Below are 24267 nucleotides of genomic sequence, written 5' to 3' on the forward strand. Positions count from 1 at the left end.
TCATTATCATTTTTAGAGAAAATAAGCATCACATTTTGCTCATTTAATTACCACCTCCTTCCCACAATTTGTGTGCGGTCTTGTTTTTGGCAAAAGACTGTTTTTTGTTTTGGGTTAGCTCAGAGGGTGTGTGAGGTTTCCCCCCCTCTCTGAAGAAATTAGGTAAACAAATTAGATTTTCTACACAACCCTAGAAATAACAGTTCTTCAGCCTCCCCACCCGCACGTATTGGAACCTGTATCATTTGCTTCCAGTAATGCTGTTAATGTTTATGAAGAATAAACTCCTAGTTATTTTCCCATCCACTCAAATGCCCTTATGTCAAAGCCAAGTCCCAGATAATTAAACTAGTCATTCGGCTGAAGTTATTCTTGAGTAACAAGCTCAGGACTCAGCCTAATTTAAGCTTCGCTTTTGTGCTTTCCCCACAGGATTAATGTAAAACATGTTGGTTATGATGCCCTGAAAGAGTCTTGGAAAAGGCATTGTTAGGCATCATTGCTTCCTGCCCCCTGGGACCCTACATGTTCAGTTAGGTCTGACAGGTAGGAGTTTGGATCTATTACTTTTTTGGTACTTCCTTGTCTCATTAGCATTACCCAGGGTTTGTATTACAGACTCAGTGTTAAGCCTGCATAATGCACATTCACCCATGTTCTCTGTTCCAGAAAATTAATGAAAAGCTTTGGCTTCTGCCACTATGGAGAATCTGAAATTACAGAGTTTTTAAGAGAAGAGGCAGAACAGCACGCTCAGGCAGTTCACTGTCCCAGCCCAAGGTCCACAGCTGTATGCAGTATTTCTTTCGCTGAAGGCAACAGGGTTTTTTCCTCATTCATCTCAGCGGGAGCAAGAACAACTCACCACGTCTCAGTTTCTGTTAAAGCAGGTGATTAACCTATTTGCAGAAGAAACTATGATCACATTTAATATTTTAAACATAGGGACATCTCACTTAGAAAGTAAACACCTGGATTTTAGGATAGGTGTGGGGCTGACAGAGCACAGACAGCAAAGTAGATAAACAAAGGTAGTATAAACCCCAAAAAACTCTCTTGGACCAGTTTTCAGAGCTGCTAAGTACCCCAACACGCTTGGGATCACCTGCGGCTAGGGAGCACTTGATACCTCTGAAATACAGACACTTTCACTTTTCAGAGTTCATTATCAGTTTTTCACACAAAGTAGCCATGAAGTGTCAATTACGATTCAGATCCATTGCTTGATGTGCTGCATGCCTTGTAAGAAAAAGCCTCAGAGTTGCCCTGCATAGAAAAGACAGTCCATAAAGAATGTGCGGATTAGTAGGGCAAACAACTGAGAGCACAGAAAAGAGAAGCATGGGGTGTTGAGAAGAAAGTTGTTTCCTTCTCTCCCCGTTTCTTCCTTTGGGAGCGATGTTATGCTCTATGCAGGTTAATGAGTGTCTCCAAAGTGGGGGAACCAAAACCATAAACAGATTAAAAAAGAAAATGAATAAAAGGAGTAAGAAATAGTCTCCCAGAAACAGATTCTTGATCGAGCCTACTGAGAAACATGGACTCATAGTCTAATCACAGCTAACTACTCTGTGCTTAAATAAAAAATAAATTGGTGCAACCTGACATTTGCACAGAAGCAAAAGTTTGGGACTAAAACATGCACGTGTCAAGCAGAGAAGACTCCCATCAATAAAAGGTGGAAAGACAACACAAGAAATGGTAGTTTACAGTAATACCCTTGTAATTTTGTGGGGGACACGTGATAAAATATCGTAATGTGACTTGGAGGGCAAATGCTGTTTCTTTTATCCAAAAATATTTGTGTAACTTTGGAAAATACTCACTGCATCTGAACACTATTCTATTCCAGACAATATTCACCCATGCCTCTGTGTGTTTGGTTCATCTCTTCAAAAACAGTCAGTGACAGGAAAAGCAAAATCAAACAGTTAAGCATCGTTAATTAACACCAGCCATAACTGACTGAACTAGAAAAGATATCTACTTTAAAAAAATATTGACTATAAGCACATTATTAAAAAGAAACAAAAAACCCCACCAAAAAAAAAAAACCCCAAGACACAAGCTGGAAATGAGAACACATTTTCCCAGCAAAGCATTAACACTGAACAGAATACAATGCAAGGTATGAAAAAGTAGTAAGACACCCAACTTTACTGAAACAGCTCAAAATTACAGTGAAATACGAAGAAGGTGTATTGTATTTCATGAGTGTTGTAGCTGCTTACTGCTTTTTGACTTCTGCAATGGACCAGAAGAGCACCGGCAAGACACCCAGCCTGCACCCACAAGCCACATGAAGGGAGTCAAGGCTAGTATTTGACCTGTTACCTTAATCACAGCTGATCACCTGCCTTTCTCAGGCAGCTGGTTTGTAACTAGCAGGATGGAACTATAAAAGACCTTTATCTTATTTTTCTTTGGTGTTGGTTGCTTTTTGTTTTTTTGCATGTTATACCTGTGATTCAGCCAGAAAAGACTTGCCAGGATCACTTAAAAAATAGAATTATGAAGTCCTGTTTTATTTATTTGTCAGAAATCAGACCAAAATGGAACAATCGATACTGTAGGTCTTGTAGGCTTTGTGGGCTGGTCACCATTAGTTGCAATCAGCTCCCTCATTTCTACAGTGGCACAGGGACATATGTATTGTACTCAGTGTCAGGGAGGGGGAGGTAGGGTTTCCTCCCTCCCTGAGTAACTGATCCAAGTTGGGCTGTACAAACTGGCGGTACCGAGTACCCACAGGGAACGAAAAGGTCTCTGTTGTGGAGCAGCTGTGGGCTTCTGTGTCTTTCAGCTGAGATAGTTCCTTATGTAAGCAAGTTAGTTATTCTAAGGTCTTCCCCATATCAGGAGAAAGGCAAACCAATGGTTTTTGGTCCATCAAACCAAGAGTATTAGGAAGACAATGTTTCATTTGCCTAGCTAAAGGAAAGGACTAAAGAAACTGCTACCTGCCTGGACATCTGTTGGGCAACACAGGCAAGAGAGGGGAAGAAAAAAAGAAAAAGGCCAGGAACAAAATTTTCTTTCAAGAGGTCAGAGAATTAACTGGTCACGGGGTTTTCTACATTTCATCCTGAGAAGTAGAATGCAATCAAGGAAGAAAATTTGGATGAAAGTGCTAGTGCAATTATAAAGTTCATGATTCTTTAGGGAAAAGAAAAAGGGAGGTACAACAGCAGAATATAGAAAATAAGTTTGAGTATAGGAAGATTATTGTTATTCATGGAAAGGCAGTTTAAGAGCAAAGGGGATAAAGAGTTGGCAATTAATACAAACTTGTTATGGACTTGAAGCACAGGATACTATATTCGTGTAGGAATAATCTATCAATAAGTAGAGGTTGGGAATGACTTTGTAGGCAGGCTTTTCTACAGAATAGCATCTAGGAAATATAGCGGGTGGAAAACTGAACAGAAGCCAACAATGTCAAACTGCTGTGGAAAAAAAGCAAAATTCACAAAAGCACAGAAGAGTCATATGCAAAACACATGGAGTAGTGTTTTCTCTGCTTAGTCCTGTTAGGTCCTCAGCTGGGGGTCTGTGTCTAATTTTGGTTATTTCAAGAAAGATGTGGGTGATAGAAATGATGGAAGAAAGTGAAATTAAATGGGTATGAAAGACATGACCTCTGAAGAAAGACAGATGGAATTGGGTTTGGTGTAGTGGAAAACATGCAATTTGGTTTAGAAAAATACGAGGAACTGTTGCAGAAATAATGTAATCTGGTGCCTTCCTGTCGTGGTTTAGCCCCAGTTAGCAATTGAGCACCACACAGCTGCTTGCTCACTCCCCCCACCCCTGTGGGATGGGGGAAGAGAATCAGAAGAGCAGAAGTAAGAAAACTCATGGGTTGAGATAGGAACACTTTAATAAGTAAAACAGTAATAGTAATAGTCATAATAATAATAATGTGTAAAAGAAAAATGAGAGGAGGGAAATCCAGGGGGTGTATAAAAACCCAAACCAACAAGTGGTGCAACTACTTACCACCAGCTGACTGATGCCTGCCAGTCCCAGAGCCACAATCACTCCTTCCCCCTGCCACCTTCTCCCAGTTAATATACTGGACATGGCATCATATGATATGGAATATCTCTTTGGCCAGTTTGGATCGGCTGTCTTGGCTGTGCCTCCTCCCCTCCTGGCTTCTTGTGCACCCTGCAGAGTATGGGAAGCTAAAAAAGTCCTTGACTAGTATATGCATTGCTCAGCAACACTTAGCAACAACAGTTGTTGCAATCAAATGTTGCTATCAAACATCAGTGTGCCATCAACTTGATTCTCATACTAAATCCAAAACACACTATACCAGCTACAGTGAAGAAAATTAACTCTATCCCAGCCAAAACCATGACACTTCCATATCTATTGTGGCACTGATTTATGGTAAGAAAGCCAAAAAGTAGGTATTATGAAAGTGGTGTTAACTCTATGGCTAGTTAAGCACTGGGCCAGATTACCGATGGAGGTGTTGGCATCTAGATTTTTTATTTTATCTTTTTTTCTTTTCTTTCTTTTTTTTTTTTTCAAGTCAAGCAACTGTCTAAAAGGAAAATTTTGGTATAGATGATTTTGCCTTGAGGCTTGAGGAAAGATCATATTGTCTTCTTAGATCCTCATCAGCTCTGTTTTCTCCATTGTGCTGATAAACATAATGAAAGACAAAACGGAATAAAGCTGGTACATCTTGTATTTTGGTTAAAGAGTTGAGGTCTGGTATAAACTGAGTCTGTAGAACAGCTGGTGACAGTTTTGGCAAAGGTTTCTGATGATGAGAGATGGGAAATTGGACAAATGGCAGAGCACTTAGAAAAGGTGATGTAGAATTGAACTCCTCTCCTCAGAGGATGTGGTGGTTTTCAAGGATGGATTCATAACGTCCTTTTCTGCAGCTTCTTCTAGCCTACATCTGCCAGGTGCCATCTCAAACACTGAAATGAGTTCACTACCTAGTCCATATCCTGGGGTGGGTCATCAGCATAGCATACCTATTGATGAATTTCCAGGCTTCTTTTTGGAGTGAACCAATGAGTTCACTTTCAGATGAAAGCAGGATTTGGTTTTGAGACTAGTTTATTCCTGAGTTTGCAATCCATATCCTTCACTTTGGACTATAAAGATATCTCTCTGTAGTTTTGCTTTCTGTATAACATCACCGTGACACAGCTCAGCACTCACACACAGCACTACGGACTGTTAAAAGACAAGAAGTAATCACTATCTTTTAGCATTTTGTGTGCATCACGTGAGGTGCAAGGGAAACTCAGATTAAGTGGTAGACCATAGAAATGTGGCCATTTCACTCCAGAGGGAGTATTTCTGAGTAAAGTGGATAAAAGCTGTTGAAACCATGAAGGGCATAGAACTCCTCAGGAGTTAGCTATTTTTAGCAGTGTAGGTGTAGCTACTGATACTGTTTGTTTGCTGTTAGTGTTATCCCAAAATGCGGGTTCATTCACCTGGTGTGCAAAACACCAAGCTACACACAGAGTGGTGGAGGTACTTTATTTGTCATTTTTGTGCAAAGATTGGTGGTAGTTGGTAATCCACAAAGCTAGCACACCGCACTGAGAAACTACAAGGCATTTATACAGTTAAATGTGTCAGTCACAGCTAATATTCACACGCCTCAGCTAATAATTGATTAATTTCTTTCTCGCTTGGATGTAACAGTACAGCTCACTTTAATCTACCATGCAAGTGCTTAGATTAAGTGATTTACTAGAGGGGGGGTTGTTCCTGGCCTATGGGCCTGATTTTTAGTATTATAACAAGGATATTTCCCCTACTGGGCACTTTGTTTTAGTTCTTACCTACATCCCAGTTAGTTGTTCTCCTTGACTATACACTTTATCACCCTGTCCTCCGTGGCTTCTGAGGTGGGATGTTTGCTTTGATCAGCCTCTCAGCTCTCCTCAAGGATACAGTTGTAAAACAAGCGCTTCTCTGTCTCTCAGTTTCCATCTCTGGCCCCCAACTTCTGTTTTGCCAGGCTCACATAGTTCATTTTCTTAGGGATATAAGTAGATTTTCGTAGTGCTTTACTAACATAACCCTGGGATGCATGAAATTGTGTGGGTAGAAGCCACATATTCTGTTTCTGAAAGGTCTTATTCAAGGACTGTCCCATCTCACATCAGGAAGTTAGGTGATGGTGAATTATCAACAGTTCACGTATGAAAATGTGAAGAAAATATCAGATGTCTTTACTACAAGGGTAGCACCAGCCAAGCCCCAGTCTTTGACCTGGGAAATATTTTGAATGTGCTGCGCAACACCAGACAGGGTGTGGGCAACACAGAGAATTTCAGTTCATTTATTATTGAGTCCCATACTGTCAGAGGAAATTAAAAATTCACAATTACTTTCCTTTAAATAGTTTTATTTCTCAAGACAATGTCAAATCTAGAGGGCAAAGAACTGTCTTTTGCCCTAGCCTCTCCCCCTCCAATAATCTAGCATTCTGTAGATTTTGTTTAGATTTAGATATATAAATAAATATATATAGTATATAAATAAATAGATATATAGTATATAAACAACATGACTGAATCAACCAGGTGTTATTCATACAGGTAAGCTGTTTACTACTGAATGCCATTCTGATTAAATGTTTATATGCTCCCAAGGGTCAGGGAATGCAGTCCTTTTCATCTAAAGGAATCAGTATAAACATCCCTGCTCAGCGAGCATGGACTTCGTGACTCTTATGAGCACATCACTGAGTGTTTCCCTTGCAAGGACTGACCACGGTTAAAACGGAATTTTTTTGTCAAAGATATGTGTGGACGGTGACCTTCCACTGATACTATTTAATCTAGGAAAACAAAAGTTTAAAAGCAGAGGCAGAATATAAGTGTTTGAGGATACATGTAAAACATTTAACCCTAACTAAAATAAAACCCTTTAGAAGACAAATAAAAATATATGTTTAAATAACATATATGTTTTTAAATATCATATATGTTGTTTCCTCTGGACTGTGGAGAGGGTGGCTGTATCAGGGCTGGGCTGGAGGTGATGCCTGCTACAACACCCTCTCTACTACAGCAGTGCTCCACACCGTGGTTGTCCTCTCTTCTGAGAGCTGCAGCACCTGCCTGTGCAGCTGGTATCACCACTTCCCTCTCTCTAAATCTACATTTTTTCCTTTGGTTAGAAATTCCCAATCCTTTTTCCAGGCCTTGAGTGTCAAAACTCTTAGCTATCCCCTAACATTACACCTCATGGTCACCTCCAAGTTATATGGTCCATGAGGGCATGAAAGGGAAAAGACATCCTAGGATTAATGAAGAATTATCTTAGAACAGGGGAGATGGGGCAAATTTCTGAAGGTAGCTGCCTTGTATGCAAACTACAGTTGGTCACCAGAATAAATTATCCTAATGGTAAACCTGGCTTAAATCTCTCAGGTCAGGTAAGATGTTACTTCTGTCCATAAAGTTGCATTATGTGGTTTTCCCTTGGGGCAGCTGGTTTTTTCCATGACAGCCCATTCACACTTACTTTCCGTGTTCTCTTCTGAGGAAAAATGTTTTGGCACTTCAGACGACAGCAGTAGGATTTCTGCCAACCAGTGGCTTCTGCATCTGAGACTGCTGTGTCCATGGTGGCTAGTCCTGATGCTGGCTTCTAAGGCACCAAGTTCTGGCTCAGAGGGAGCAAGACTGACTGACAGGGTGAGGGGAGGAACAAAGTATTACACCTCGCTGATGTGTAGATAGCTTGTGATGAGAGGCAGAACAGGAACTCCATGTCCCAAAGCTGACTTAGCCAAATCCCAGTGCTTAAAAAGAAGATGCTGGCATCTTCTAAATATCCTCCCCTTTTGAGTACATTATAGTAGACCCTCAGTTATCTCTACAATCTCCTTTTTCTACTTCCCCCTTCCACTTGAGAAGTAACAGTATTCACTGACCTTAGTTATCTGCATACTCTGCAGGATGGTTTCTAAAACCTCTGCCTTTTCCCGTAAGTTCCTGACCCAGTCCTTCAGCTGACAGGTGAGCGGAGTTTAGGAGAATGTTTTGTCCAGTGTAATCTTTAGCAATTTGTGCTCACAGGAGTGAAGGAAACACTTCACATGGACTGGGGAGTGCTCAGGCAACTAAGGGAGCTAGTGAGATACAGATCCTGGTTTTCGTACTGTTGATGTAAACCCTAGATCAGGACTTTCTGTACTGTTTTCACACAGCAGTGAACTTTTGGCTCTAACTGTATGTGCAATATTAAACTAGTTATGTAAGTTTATATTTCTGTATGCATCACTGCAGAATCATGCTTAGGCTTTCACCAAACTGCCCTTCCGTTGTACTACTTTCTAAACAGATTACAAGAACTCTGATGAGCTACTGGTTGGACCTAAATTAACTTGGGCATCAAAAAGGTCTGATGAAAGATATTTCCTTTTAAGGAGGAGTTGGTGGTTCCAAGGTATGCACAAGAACATACCTGAATAGCTCTTAAAGATTTAGGAGATGGTTTGGCTTTTCTAGTTAGCAACAGACTGCCAAAAAAGATTAGACTGTCAGATACTACCTTTTGAAATCTTCCTTTATGTGCCTGTGATTATGAGAGAAAGGGTAGAAACACTGAAAAATAACTGTAGCCGCTGCCATGTATTTTTTAATTCTCCTTTATTCTTTTCAAAAGGATGTTAAATTGTCTGTGCAATACTACCAAAATCTGTCTGAAGACCTGAATGGTCTCATAATTGTCTAATGAATGACATAGTACAGGTATGAATTCGGCTAGCATATCAATTAATTAACTGGCCCATAAAATATGTTATATTCAGAGAAGCAATACTTTGTAACTATTTTAGACCAGTTTTAGCAAAACTAAACTCAAAGAAAAAGAAGAAATTCAGTTTTCAAATGGTTGTTACTCAAATATTACTCTGATTTCTTAATGGATACAAATTTATTTAGGTCAATGAAAAAGGAAAAAAGGATTTTTTCCCTCCTGTTCCTCCTTATAACAGTCTATGTCATTCCCTAGGACCCAGTTGTACTATTCTGATGAACTGATACTTACGGAAATAATTAGAAGATCCCAGCTGCACTGCTCATTACTACATATCCTTGAAGTCAATATGCACTGTGTTTTTTCCCTTTCTGATGTAATTCAAAAAAGCTTTTAATGAATTACAAGTAAATTCATACCATATGTCCAAGGCAGCAGTCAGGAGGAGCTTTCAGGCAGTATCACTGTGAATGCATTGGATTTTTTTTTTACTCTGTTTGTCTTGGATGCTATCCTATAACCAATAAGAAGATACAATCTGAAGTTTTATCACTCACTTTTATACCTCCAAGCCATTTGTATTGTAATGCTGTGGAATAGAAACATTCTGCAACATTTCCCTACCTGTAAACCTGCTAAAAATTAATCTAGGCTCAGAATCCAGTTATTTCTCCTGAGAGCTTGGAGATTTATTTATTTTTTAATCAAGAAAGCTATTATTGTCTCTTTTCCAGCCCCAGACCCCAGCATGAGCTTATGATAGCTTTAACCAGAGTCCAACAGAGAGCAATCCATCCCTTGCCAAAAGCACATAAAAGTCCAGTCATGGAACAGGACAAAGCCAAGATTTACTGAAGTGCTAAAAACAGTCAAAAGGGAGGGAGAGAAGCCCTCCTCCACCAGCAGCTCAGAACACTGTGGGACACACAACGTTTAAATTCCTGCTTCACTGGATATGGGTCACGGGTCTGGCTCTGAACGTCCCAGATGGAAACGGTGCCCCAGTGCCAGGACACAGGTCCCACTGCAGCAGTAGAGAGGGTCATGCTGGTGGGATGTCCAGTAGCTGGCAGGGCACTTCAAGTCCTTCTTTTGGTCCAATTAATGCCGAGTTATGTACACAGCATGAAACAGTTTTACAGGCAAGATTAGACACCTGGTGATTAGCAAATTCTCCTTGCTAGTGGAGGAGGATTAAAACTCTCTTTGGAAAGTTACAGGACTGCTCTTGGCTCTTCTACAGCCTACACTGGGAACGGGATTTAGCTAACAGACTCAGATACCTACATTTATGTGACTACATGCCAATGCCTGCATATGAGCTATGTGCTCAAATTCCTGTTATGGCCAATGGGAGCCTAGTCAGTAATGTAGATCTCTACTTTAAGGTGAGCTGACCGGATTTCTGCACCCTGGATATCTCACTTGCTCTTTAGACTAGATCTTCATTGGCAGTAATGGGAGCGGGACACCTTTACAAGCAGACGTCTAAAATGATGTGTCTGAATGTGGGAACTGTATCCCAGCTTGAATGTAAAAGGTACATCATGACATTTTTGCAAATGTCAACCCATTTTTTCCCCAAGTGAAAGCCTGTAAAGAAGATGGTTAAGGATGATTGAAACTTTCAGTAAGCATGTTATTTGTCTAAATAAATAAAATACAGACTCTATTCAGCTGTAGTATCCTCTTGAATTTTTACTAGACTGAAGTTATTTCACCAGAAATATTTCACCAGAATATTTCACCAGAAGCTAGAGAGTTCATAGGAGAGGCAAATCAGACACTGAAGTGGTTGATTCAACCTTGATTTAAGGAAGTAAATGTGGAGAATTAAACTGATACTCTACTTCCTTATGTTATATCCCTTATTCCTGTTATTGTATCACTCACTCCCCTGGGCTTAAAATAGCAACTTTGCTGTGAATCTTTTAGAAAACAGGTGTTAGAGATGACAGGATCTAGAAAGTTAGGATTTATTTGCTTTTTCAGCTCTTTTACCACTAACTCCCATGATCTTGGGCAGATAATTTTCTATCTGCATTTACTGGAAAACAAAGAAAAGGTTTTTCCTTGAGGTATTTAAATATTTATCTATTTATGAAATTGAATTTACGAAATACACCTTTCCTGATCCACAGAGGTACTGTAAGAATGCAAAGAAAGCACGAAGTGCCCAGGTTGTGCAGGCAGAAAATTCAGATGTGTACCTGATACTGAACAGGTTTTCAGGGTTTGAAGCACAGTCACTTTAAGGGCTACAAAACCATAGGCAGTAAATGTAAAAAAGAAAGAAAAAAAAGTGGAAGATCGCTATTCCATTTCATGAAAAAGTCACCTTCCTTCCTTCATTTGCTCTCCCGTATGTTGAATTAATTATTTAAGAGAGAGAAAAGAGATATCAGTAGCTGAAGCCAGCATTGTTTCCTACCTCAGTAACAACCCTGCCATGACAGTAAAACAGTAAAGAAACACCAGTGGAAACACTGTAAGAAAAAGCTGAACAAGTTGGTCCATTATCAGTATGCAGGGACACGCACGAACACGCTCAGCCTGACTTTGCAGCAGCCAGCATTTGCAGTCTGGGCTCTAGCTGAAACATGTGATAAAAATGTGAAGGGCAATCTAATTAAAAAACCTGAAACACTGAGCTGAGGTCATTCCTGTTTACCTCCCACTGTAAACGATGTGTCCTCTGTTGCATGCTATATAAACAACGCCATAGAAAGGCACTGTGGCAACCAGGATAGCTCCTGCTCTAATTCCCGGGGCTATTCTTTCCCCTCTCTGCCCTCAACCACAAATAACTCCTTTCTGCCACCACTAGCCTCACCAGCCTTTGTGGGCAGCTACTGGTAAGGCTCAGCTGTGCTTGTCCCTGCCTCGTGCTTCTCAAAGGTCACCAAGGACAGGTGCCCTTGCTGCTGCTCTGTGTGCCACCAGCGAGAAAAGGCAGTTGGAGGCCCAATCTTTGCTCTGTAAGAACTTGCAGAACAAACCAAAAAATCCAGGACTTCAAAGGAAAATCCAGATGTTTCCCTCCCTTCTCTGAGCACGCTCGGTATTCACCCATTACCCCCTCTCAGCGGGAACAATTTTATTCTTGGGGCTGTTATTACTTAACACTGCTAAATTAGTAATATCTTGAGTTTTGGTAATGACTGTCATCTGAGGCTAAAGATGTTCTGCAAGCATTACATTATTGGCTGGGCTTCAGCTTCCTAGTGAAGCAGCAAACCCTTTTATCTCCCTTATTTTATATCAAGAAACTGGGGAACAGTGTCTGAGTAGACAATCAGCGAAGTCGATCATAGTGAAGTAAACCTAACCAAGACATACTGAGCCCTAGCATTGAGCTCCAGCTACAAAATCAAGCATTAAAATCTGAAAAGTGATGGCAAAAATATAATTTGAAATAGACAGGTGACATTTTGGTATACAAAGTGTCCTTCTTACCACAAGGCGACTGAGGGTTATGGGCTGGTGTGGGATGGGAAGATGGGATATATTTGGTGACTGGTTTGACCAATGTTTAGTCTGAACTTTGCTGGTAAATCTCATCTCTGTTTAATGTGACAGTTATCAGAATCAAATTACACTTAAAACTTTTGATAACAGGTTACTAGCAAACAGAGTGGAAGTATATACAGTGGGAGGCAGATAACAGGATATAACCACTAACACAGAGAGAGAGATAAAATGCCTTCCTCCACCCAAGGGGCCATAAATATACAGGGGGAGTGCTACATTTGTTGGAGGAGTCATGAAATGCTAAAATAAAACCACAGTTCTTTCTTCTTATCATTTAGGATTTGCAGTTATTATGCATGAGGGGTAGTACCCTCACACCTTCATTCGGTTACTGTTATTCTCTCCCCTGTAGTCTGATTTTGTACGCACAGAGCAGGAGCTTCCTTTAAGCCAGAGAGAAAACTTTAGGTCAAGTTTCTTAACTGCCTTATCTGTTTTACAACTCCCTTACAAAATGCACCACCAGTGCTTATCAGAGGGTGGTTTATATTTAATATTTTCAAGACATAAAAAGGTTATGAACCAGGAACCTGCTCCTGACATTCATACAAGGTGACAGAAACAGGGAGTGGGGTTAATTTCAGCTTACCTTTCCGTATAGAAAAGCTGTCATTTGCCATGCATATCATACCGTAATGAACAGTCATAGCAAGACATTGTGATGAGTAGGACACATCTCTTTCTAATGACACCTAATTAATCCAAACATGGCTGGCAGAGGGGCTAGTCAAGCTGCGCAGCTGTGCAGAAGATAAAAGGTTCCTTGGTGCACAAGACCAATATTTAGAAGACAATCATTACTGGCTATGGCTCAGCAAATATTATATTTTACCAGGCTGATGTGTACCAACAGGTAGAGGACTCAGAGGACAATCTTCACCTTGTGTTGGATTTTGCTGTATTGTAAGTCAGCCCAGTGGAAGTACACTTACAGCCTTGTAAGCAGAACAGAGTCTATGGCATCACAACAAGGAGATGTAAGGACGTAAAAGTTGACAAAAAGGATGTAAAAAGTTTAGAGCTATAAGTTTCTCCATAATTTCAGTTATTTTCTTTCTAAGAAGAAATTTTAGACACTTTTCTAAATTTCTGTCTGTCATAGACCACAGTTTTAGCTGAGGTAGACATGCTCTTGTCCACGAACAAGCACAGGGATGTGCTTTGGGAGGTGGGGAGATCAACATTTCAGGTTTAAATTTTGGAAAGTGGTCTAATTTCTCAAAAATAAAACAAAACTTCAGAACTACCAGTGGAAAATATTGGTTTTCTTCTTACAAAAATCATACTGGTTTTAGGGAGGTCATCCATAATATTGGTAAGTTGCCACCCATGGCATATAAAAAAAATAATTTTCCATACAATAAGGAGAATTTCCAGCCTTAGTGTTAGTGTATGAATGTTAGCTTGGTAGAAAATTAATGAGTATTATAAATTACTTCCTGATAAAGTGACCTGCCACAAAAGTTAAGTCTTTATAATTTAATTTAATATTTATAAGGATTATTCATTACTTCTTCATGATCAAACCTTCTGTGTATTCCTATGTGTCTGTGCTTAAGAAATGGGAGTCTGAAATACATAATAAAGATGATTTTTCTATAATTTCCTCCAACACCTGGGAAAACCATGCTGAGGAAAGCTGGAATTGTTTCATGTTTCTCTAGAAGGGATCTATAAAGCCATGTTCTCCATTTCTTAAAAAGTATCAGTTCCCAGTTGTCCTTCTGAACTATCTTCACTGAACCAGATTCAAGCCAAATTTGGCATCTGCTGTATACAACTTGAAACATTTTTCCTATCAGTGTGGCATTTCAGCTGGAGTTTTCCAAAAGACATTAACATTTATTTCATTCTTTTCTCAAATTATCCCAGTGGCTAATTTTCTTTTTATTTCCAATAACTGGGTTGGCAGGATCTTGCCTGTAGGACAGTAAGTTTGGCCTTAGTGTCCAAGCAACTTTAAAATGACAGTATTTCTAGACAATGGATTTCTGAAATGCATACCACTTCCTGAAAGATCAAATATCCACAGAGGTAAATTTATTATTTTTACCTGATAGACTTTGGATGTTTTAAAAACAAATCTAAGAGCTACTGAGATCTCCTTTATTCCATCTTATATATATTTAATTTGTTCCATTATATACATTTCAGTTCTCTCTTCAGAGGCATGCAAGAGCCAGTCCTTTAATAACTGATTTTTAAAGAATGTGTAATGATGAACGGCCTAAAGAAGAGGACAACAACTGAAGGCTGTAACAGGGTTTGCACAGGTCTTGCAGTCAAGCATTTGTTAGAACCACTTTTTACTTTGGGGTTACATGAACTACGAATACAGCAAATTCTTTGGCAAAGGGAAAGCAGGATAAACTAGAATGAGATCTTTCTAAAGCTGATGACTTTTCTTTATTGGATCACTGATTTCCTATGTGAGGAAGATGTGTTTGTTCCAGAGTACCTGCCATTCCTCAATGCATTTGCACACTACGTGGAGAAGCGCATGTCAAACTGGAGCAGGTGCACATTTGCACAAGTATTGTGAAGCCATAACTGGGCAAGCAAAGGGGATCAGTATGAGACCTTGTTAAAAGGAGAAAAATTGAATGTGAAGGGAACATTTTCTCTGGGATCTGTTTTGCTTTGTGGAGGCAGCTGTTCCCCAAACCTATTATCCTGCCTTTAACGTGGCTGGGTTGCAAGTTGACTTGCCATCATGCAAAGTTTGGGTGAATGTTTCCCTGATGGTCAGAAACTTTTTCTTGCTTCAAAATCCTTTTCTACGTACATCTTTAGGCTTCAAAGCAAAATCCTTATGGATGACTGTGGCTTTAGCTGTAACTTGTAACTGTTGTTGTTGGAGGAACAGTGAGAGATCTGAACACAAGTCCTACTTAGAAATAAGTACTACTCAGAAATTCAGTCACCTCCTGATCCAGCTTACCAGACTAATTGAGGTGGCCTTGACGGGTAAATCAAACAGAATGGTCAGGCTTTTTAGCTAAGCTTGAAACTCATGTATTTGACTTTAAGAAGAGCAGGGCTGTATGCCTTTTTGTCTTACACACATGTAGTTTGCTTAATTGTTGCCCATAAGCCATTATCAGTAATTGGCATTAGTGTATCAGTTTCAGTATATCAACCAAAAATAATAAAATATTCGTTTACCCTTGGGAAAACAAAGCAGAACCATTAATATAAAACATGGTTTGCTTCATTTACTGTGTGCAGTTCCTGTCTCATGGAACATTTGTTTCTTAGCATTTCATGCCCTACTCAGCAGGTTAATCACATGAGACCTCACTGGCACTGCAGAAATCATAGGGCTTTCTAACTTTGTATTTATTATATGTTCAATACCTGAAAGATGGTAAAAAAACATGGAAAATGGACTCCACTGTGTAAGGCCCATGAAGGGGAGATGGCCAATTCAGAGAAAACTTGCAGACACATCACACACTTTCAGGAAACTAATAAAAAACCTTCATAGCCAAGGGAAGGAAAAAAAAAGCCAACCCACCCCAAACAAATCAAAAGCAATGGCCCAGAAATGTTAAAGCAGACAGTGCTTTTCCTGGAAGTTAACTATTTAGTGCTGTTACCTTCACTGAAATGCTGTTTTCTTTCTAGTGCACCACTCAGATGTCAGATAATTGTACAGGATGACATAAAAGAATGTATTTGGGTTTATCCCAGACTCAGTATCCAGCATTTCTGGAGGTTTCCTGAAGTTGGCTCTCTTCTTAGGAAAGTTTATTTTTCAGATGTCCTTATCTCAAAAGATAAGGACCCAGCTGGGACTAAAAGTAGAAAAGCAAAATGCTGTCAGAAAAAATTACTCTGATAGTATTTTTAAATCACAGAGCGCAGCTAAATCTTTAAAGGAAGATTGCTTTGGAAAAGTATAGCCTCCATTTGCAACCTGAAGATGTCCAATTAAAAGTGCTTTCCAGTTTGCACCACAGTTCATGGTACAGTTCCGTAATTATATTAATTAGGAAAGATTTTTCTTTATGCTGACATCAGGTGAAGTGGTACAGAAAAATATAGAATATTCTTTCACAAAAAAACCAAAAACCAAACCAAAATTAAATGATCCAAGCCTATATAGTCACAGTTGGCCTTCTACTTGTGTTTCTGAGAAGAAGGGAAAGCCAACCCTGCAAAGGCTGGTCCAGGAAGCACCTCACTAAAAACACCTGCATAGCTCAGTCTAACAATCCTGCCACTGAAGTTGCATCTGGAAAGACAGCTGCATCCAAATCACCACCCAAACAATTTTTGAATTGCAACAGAGTAACAATTTCCATGGCATTGTACATTTCAGCCAAGTACCAATGCCTCCTACATTACTGGGCAAAAAATTGTTGAACCTACTTGCACCTGCAGAGTGGTCTAGCTGATAGCTGGGGTGTTAAAGGATACTGTGCTTTATGTGATTAATGAAAGAGGCTGAGGTTATTAATACTGTGGAAAATATTCTGTTACATAATGAACATATACGAAAATTTCTTTTATTTTTTTTTTAAAGGGAGTCCACGTAATCCAACAAGCACGTAGGGAGCTAATACCAGGAAGAGGTGGGCATTACCGCTGAAGGGAAGAGGAGAGGTGCACTGCTGGTGTGCAGAGAGGAGAGCTTGTAGCTTCAAGGGTGGTGGTAGCTGGTCGATGTGGCAGCTGTGTTGGGGCTACCTTTTGATATGAGTAGTCTTGTTGGGTTATGCATGTCCTATTGCAGGCAGAGGGTGCTTGGCATGCTTTACCTTGGTTTGTGTGCTTGAACCATTCCAAATATGCACTTCATAGATTTTTCATTACATTTTTGAAAGCTCATTAAATTGACCAAAAGATATTAGAAAATACTATGATCCGATTGCTTTCATACCTTGCTCAGCTTGAGATACTTACTCCATATTTGATCTGATACAGCACTTAATGAGGAAACAAAAGTACAGGTTGCTTTGAATTAGTCACTAAAGTATGGACAAATTTAAAGAAAGAAGCTATCATTTGGTCAAATCAGCTTGTCCAGTACCAATTGGAAGGCCTGTGAGGGATCCCCAGAAGCAAAGGGAGAAAAAGGTTTGACATAATAGAAGGCTTATCTTTTCATGTTGAGTTAAGAACTCCAGCTGTGCAGATTAAGTATTATGTAAAAACCAGAATGAACTAGTTTTTCACATTGACTGGATTTTGGGCTGTAAAAAGTAATTCACTTAAAAAGCATGCAGAGTGTATGCAGAAATAGCCTTACTTCTGTTGGGTGAGTAAAACAGAAAAAAAGTGGAAGCTCTAAGAAGGGAAAATTGTCCAGCCCACATACTGGGGAAAGTTTAGAAAACAAACACATCTTCAGTCAGAATTTCTAGTGCTGTATGAATAAGCCCACTGCAATAACTAGAAAGTGTGACTTAAAACTATGAATGGGACTACATTTTGAAAGGAACAACACAAAATCAAACTAAACTTTTCACCCATTCTGGTGATTTGTAGTTTTGTAACGGCATTTGAATCCTGGAGTTTTCCTAAAGCCTTCCAGTGCCTCCAAACCACGACAGGACTTGTTCTTTTTGATGAATCTGGTTAAAATGCAAATTGTGCAGCTGAGCAGTGAGAGGACCAAGCCTTGCGCTGTCTCACTGAAGTTTGGACCCTTGCTGGATGGCACTGAGGTCCTCAAGCCCTGTCACTGCTCCAGACTCTTCATCTGCTGATTGAACTTAAAATACAAATGCAGAAACTGGGAGCAAAGGATAGCCCCTAGGACTCTGCCTTCCTGTACTGATGGCTTGGCAGTACAGCTGGTGGTACCAGTACTGGCGAGGAGTAGCAAGGCGTAGTTCACACTTTCCTCTTACTGGCAGGGCTGGCTGCAGCAGCCCCCACAACTGACAGTGGATCTAAATTGAAAACAACCCTTCTTTTCCATGGAAAAATGCAGCTTCCTGCTGGCCAAAACAGTTTGCAAGTTTTTACCAAATCCTACATGTACTTTTGGCCAAAAAACAAAACCAAAAACAACCCAAACATTTTAAACTGGGATTTCAAAAGTAGAATGTTTTTATTTTCTTCAGTTCTGAATTACAAATTCTTACATTTTTTCCTCTGAATTTTTAGAAGCAGACACCTCCATTCCTTTTTCTCCTCAAATATAGGACTCTAGCACTTTGTTCTGGGGAAAAAATAAAAACTTTTCTTCTCCCCCCAATATTTTTTCATCTTCTGGGTTCTTTTGATGAAAGAACATCAATTTTTTTTTGTTGGCAACCACCAATTATTTCCCCAAACCTGTTATTGTACTTTACTCAAATGGAAAAAAAGAAAAAAAATCCATCATTGGGTTTTCTTCCAAAATAACTTCTTAACAACTTATTCACTAATTGTGGAGAGCAAGGCTGGGAGTCAATTCATTGTTGAAAAAGGCACTCAGTGAGGGAGAAGAGCTTTTGATGAAAACAGTTTTTTTTTTTCAAGTGCCTATTGACTAACAGCTTCTGATGGTGAATATTTGAAAACCTGACTTCATGCTTAGGAGCAGACATATTTGTCAACATTGTCACTGGTACCTGCAAGTGTGTTTTGTACAGGCTCAACAGACTGTATTACTTGGTATGAATGGCTGTATTTTTCTTTAGAGCTCACTTTAGAGACACTGAATTTACAGTGTCAGTGAGGGAGGAGAGGAGGGCTTCTTGCACAGCAGGTCTTCCAGTCCTATGAAACAAACTACCTTCAACTCTGGAAATATCTACAATAAGAAGCAGCAATGATGTGGGAATAAGGTCCACATCTGCTTGCACTCAGCATTTAACCCACCCTGAGGCAGGCAGGAACGTATCTACTCACTGCCAGCAAAGCCACATCCCTGCATCTGACCTTAGACAAGTGCTTGTTCTTGGACATCCCCATCACGACTTCATTGCTGTCTTGCCCTAATTTCCTTATTTTCTCTCCCTAAAATTAAGTGCTTCCTTTTCCTACCTTGTGTTAACAGATTTGTTTAAGTCATTCAGCTTCATGTGTTGCATCTGACATGAAAGGGCTGGATGTTGGTTAGGGCGTCTTTGTGCCAGTTTAACAGAAATAAAGAACATACAGTAACACAATTCTATTGTCCTCAGCAAAAGACAACTGGATTGCTAAGCAGCAGCATTTGATCTGGTGCCACCAGTTCGCAGATCCTGCCAGCAAACACTCAGCAAAAGCCTTTGTTCTATTTTTTAGAAAGAAATTAAGGCAGCCTGCTAAAAAATCATTAAAAAGTAAATGAATAACCAACTAAGTCACCACAAGTTCCTAAGTCTGTGATTTTATCTCAGAAAAAGCTGGCAATGGTTCTGTGCCTATTTTATTTTACAAAAGGACTTTGGAATAAAAAACTACCTTGGAACTTGCACAGTCAGTTTTTGCAGGTAGCAAACTTTCAGTGAAATTTTGTTCAACCTGTTTCTGCACATGCATTTTGTGCTAGTGACATGACAGCAACTGCAAATCATAGGCAAACTGAGCCCATAATGCTACTCTGCCCTTACGCTTTGCTCTCCCATCCCAATGCTGGCCTGATGGTCAGGGCTAGCAAATTGACTGTGACTAATTTTAATCTGCAGGATCAGGGTGAAACGTCTACCTGGGCAGAGGAACTCCCGATGATTTGGAAGGGAATTGCAAGAGAGAGGACTGCATATCTGTGTAAATTGAAGGAGATTTCTGCATCTCATTCAATATTTAATTACTTTTATCTTAATTCACTTTTCACAGTTTCATGGTAAAAATGATTTCACCTAGGAATTCCTACAGTAAGGTGAGCTAAAATTTGTATTAAACGTGCTCCTTTGTGCCCTGTTTCTTTTTTTATTCTAACGACCTCATCTCAGAAAAAATTCATCTTTTTGCTCTTCATCTTCATATTGTATCATTCATGGTGATGAATTTTCTCCATGCTGGTACTCAGTGTTTTGGGCTAAACCCAATTAAAGCACTTCAGTGACTTAAAAGTTTACCTACAGAAATAGGCCTGGTTTCCACATCGCTCTGCCCCTGCCCTGACACAACCTTAGCCCTGTGACATTTCTGTACAGCGTAACATTCTCTGTGGAGTGTGGGGCCTCTCTTCCCCACTGGTGATCCAGCTCACACAGCTGCCACCTGGCTCCAGATGTGGTGGTGCGTGCCAGCACACATCTGCTCCGCAGCTGGGCTCTTCCTGGATGACCACAGAAGCCCTGCTTGCACTTTGCTTATCTGAGCAGTGGGACCTTGTTGTGATTTGTTCCCGAATGGGACAAAGGTATTTCAATAAAGCTTTCCCATAAAAGCTGTATGGAATGGTAGCAAACTCCCTAAGAACAAAAGAAAAGTCAAACCCATCAAAACCAATAGTTATTCATCAAATCAACCAAAATCAGGCAGAAATGAATCCTGGGAGCTTTCAACGGGAGAATTTTTTTTTAGAAGCCATGAAAGCTACAGCAGTGCTGCAGCTACTTTGATCTGTAAGTTACACCATGTGTGGTTGTTATCAACATTGACTGAGGAATAACTCTTCCAATTAGAGTTCGCACCTCTTGCAACCGTTTATAATCGGTTTCCTCACTAGTAACTCCACCTGTAACCAGATAATGTGCGTTTATGATCTGTCGTGGTTAGGTATCTACAAAAACCAGACCCTGAGCCAACATGTACACACGTGTTGGGTGTCAGTGGTTGGGGCAGAGGAATAGGTTTGAGGAAACCACTTTAAAATCTTCCCGTGTCATAGGAAGGCCAACGCCAGATGTGGTGGGCAAAAGCCCGTACCTTTCAACACCATCGATGTTTTAATAGTCCACAGCTTGTCTGCTTAATCGTTCTGCTTCCTCCCCAAAAGGTTAGTGATGCTGCAGATGTGGAAGAAGATGAGTGAATGTGAAGTTCTGGAAGCAGCTTCATGAAAAATTAAGGTCAGGTAGCCTCTTACAAATTAGGACTCTCCTGCAGGTAGTCTGCTTCTCTTCACAGTTATATAAATCAGCAGTCACAGCAACAGAAATACTCCTAGGAGAACAGGAATGTTAGAAAGATTTTGGAGAACTATCATGTCTATGAGACTCCATACCAGTACTGAAAGTGGTCAGTAGGTACTCACTGGGTTCTGAGCTTTCCATGTAACATATTACTGAAGACTTTTAAAGTAAAATGGTAATTTCTCTAAAAGTGAACATGAATTCCTAAGAGAAGAGAGTCTTACACATGAAAAGTTCCCTGGAAAACACAGCAGGAAAATGATACGTGGGATGACAGTACTAAAAAGGAGGAAAAAGTCCGTTTACCGTAACTTTAGGTGGTGAGAACAAATAAGTGAACACAGGTTACCAAGTATCTGTAATCTGGATGTGAACATGAAAGAGCGCAGCCAGAAGCAAACTTGTTGCTGAGTTCTGGTAGTTTATTCCTGCCGCTTTCTCCCTGCCTGAAGTTTTAGGAATGAGACTTGCAGTTTGTACTTGTGCTCATTACTTGTGACTAATGAGAGCACAAAAAGAGGTTTGGCATCCTTCCCTGGGTGGTGACCACTCAGGCTGTGAGAGAAATTAATTATCAAGGGCAATTTGTGTCAGCTCATAAATACTACTGCTGCAGAAGAATTCATAGCTGGAAGAAGACAGACTGTCATCTCTGATGACTGCTTTTGACAAAGTTTTCCTTACAAACTTGATATCATGGCAATTGCTTTTTATGATAAATGAAAGTGACCATTTAGCACTGTGCTAATAAATGTGTCCTAAGACACATGTGTCAGGCTTGGCTGTTATCTTCTGTTACAGATAATGGAAGATGGGGCAAACATACAGCCCTAAGAAGCATGAGCCTGACTCATCATTGTGCTTCTGCTTTTAAAGAGCAGACCCTGGAAGATGGCCAGGGCATATCAAAACTATCAGAGATTAGCTTTAGCTTCAACAGGAGTTCGTGCCTGTACAGCCAAGAGCTCCCTGAGGAGAAGGGCCATGGGCAACGAGGCTTAGGAAGGCAAAAATGAAAGGGAAAGGAGTGGAGGGACTTAATTAGGGAACCATGAAAACCCAGCACATGGGAATCTGAACACAGAGGGGTAGCTGAAGCCACACATTACCCAGTGGGCCGAAAGCTCAGCCCAGTGACCGCTGTCTTGTTTGCAGGTCCAGTGTTTGCACCAACAGGGCAGGTTTACTTGGTGGAGGGTGTTTGGCGTGCTTCCTTCCCCTTCCACCTCCTTGTCACCTGGCATGTGATTCACCTGCAAATAATGCATGCCATGAGTGACCCTGCCAGCTCAGGGCCTCAGTCCTAGCTCAGAGCCCACGTTCTCATGCTGGTGACCCTTGAATGCTCACACTGGTGCCAGCCCGCAGTGGAGAGCTCTCTCAGTGTGGGAAGCTGAAGTGCTACCAGGAGCAGAGGGGGTGCATGTTTTTCATCTGACCTGACAGCTACTGTGAATGCAGTCGGCTCAAACCTTCTCAAATGCTGCAGTGCGGCAGGGTGTATCGGGTCTTGTCCTATGTAGGTGGCATGTTCCTGTTAAAAGTAGCAAAAGTCTCACCACAGCTGCTTTGAAATCACTGGGGCTTCACCACGGTTAAGGAACTTGGATGAATGAGCTGCTCCAGGATGGAGGAGTAAGGTTTTGAAAACCACCAAGTGTCACTGAGGGACCAGCTTTGAATTTCTTCTGGTTAATATATACCATTGGGAAATTTTGAAAACTCCAAAACCCTTTATATGCCTTTGAAAAAATGTCCCCTAGCAAGGCTAATGCTCAGGAGTGCATGCAAGTTGGAAAGCTGCTGTAACAGCCTCTGTGAGGAAGACTTGCTTTAGCTGATGATCATGGCCTTATTTCCTTCCTGCTCAGATTTGGCTCAAAAAACTGTGCTAACACTCCTAGCAACATGGTGAGAATGGAAAAATATCCCTACCAGCGCTTCTCTTCAATTGGCTCATTATTAACTACATGGCAAGAATATTAGCCATGTTAAAGCACTAATAGTACTTTCTTCTCTTGGTGCTAACTATGAGGTTTGCAGTTTACTATAAACCCATAAAATATTCATTTAGGCTGTAAGAAACTGTAAAGCTTTCCCAGACCATATTAGGTCATCTATTCAGTAAAAATTCTTCAGTAAAAATTCAATAATGTTTCAAGAGGGCTCAAACTGAACATTTTTTTTCCTTTGATCTGAACCATGGTCATCACAGCAATGATGATCTCAGCCACAAATCTGTATGCACATCTGGCCCCAACTTCAGTTGGATTTGAATAATGGGATCCATGCAGGAGGGGTGGTAGAGGTGTGCCCAGCCAACACACGCTCAGTGGGCGTGAAGTGACAAAAACTGTCAGCACTTTCCTTCTTCAAAGGTCCCCAGAACAGTGAATTCTTGACCTGCCTCGGGAGGCTGGGCATTGCTTGGGGCAGGGCTTCCCCCACCCCCACCCCAATATTCAAAATTGTCATTTGGTCTCAGAGTTTCGCCATTGAGGAGGTGAGAAAAATTTGACTTGGGAAGCTCTTGCTTCTCCATCCCTCCTAACCTCTTGATGCTAGGCCTTGTCATTTTGGGGCTTTTATTTTGAAATGCATTAGTTTTTAATAACAATTTAGAAAAGAAAGAAATAAACTAGCAGAGAACTTCTGCATTTAGCTGTTATTCACCACTATTCTCAAAATAGATTTGTCTATATTATAAATAATATAATAAACATTGCATAATATATCATAATGCAATATAATATATGGTACAACTTAACATTACATAGCATAACATAATATAAACAATCTATACTGATAATATACATATACATAATATACATAATACAGAATATTATATATATTATATGTCATAGAATATAGATTCATTGAAAAAGAAAACATATACATAATATAGAATATATTGTATGTAAAGTTTCTTCCCCCTCCCAATTTTTGAAGAACTGGTGATAACTAAAGTAAAAATAAT

General features: G+C 40.2%; 1 long non-coding RNA gene across 7 annotated transcripts in view; it reads left to right on the plus strand.

The window, feature by feature from the left end:
- Nucleotides 1-24267, plus strand: part of LOC135312078 (uncharacterized) — a 68113-nt gene that overhangs the window by 440 nt on the left and 43406 nt on the right. For 6 of the 7 annotated variants that reach the window (XR_010371722.1, XR_010371723.1, XR_010371725.1 and 3 more), the window contains exon 2: nt 433-546. This is a non-coding gene — a long non-coding RNA (uncharacterized LOC135312078). Of the gene's footprint in view, nt 1-432; nt 547-21154; nt 21228-24267 lie in introns of all 7 variants that reach the window. The other variant, XR_010371728.1, reaches the window with a different exon arrangement.

Source organism: Phalacrocorax carbo, chromosome 2 (genome assembly GCF_963921805.1).
Source record: "Phalacrocorax carbo chromosome 2, bPhaCar2.1, whole genome shotgun sequence".
Lineage (NCBI taxonomy): Eukaryota > Metazoa > Chordata > Aves > Suliformes > Phalacrocoracidae > Phalacrocorax > Phalacrocorax carbo.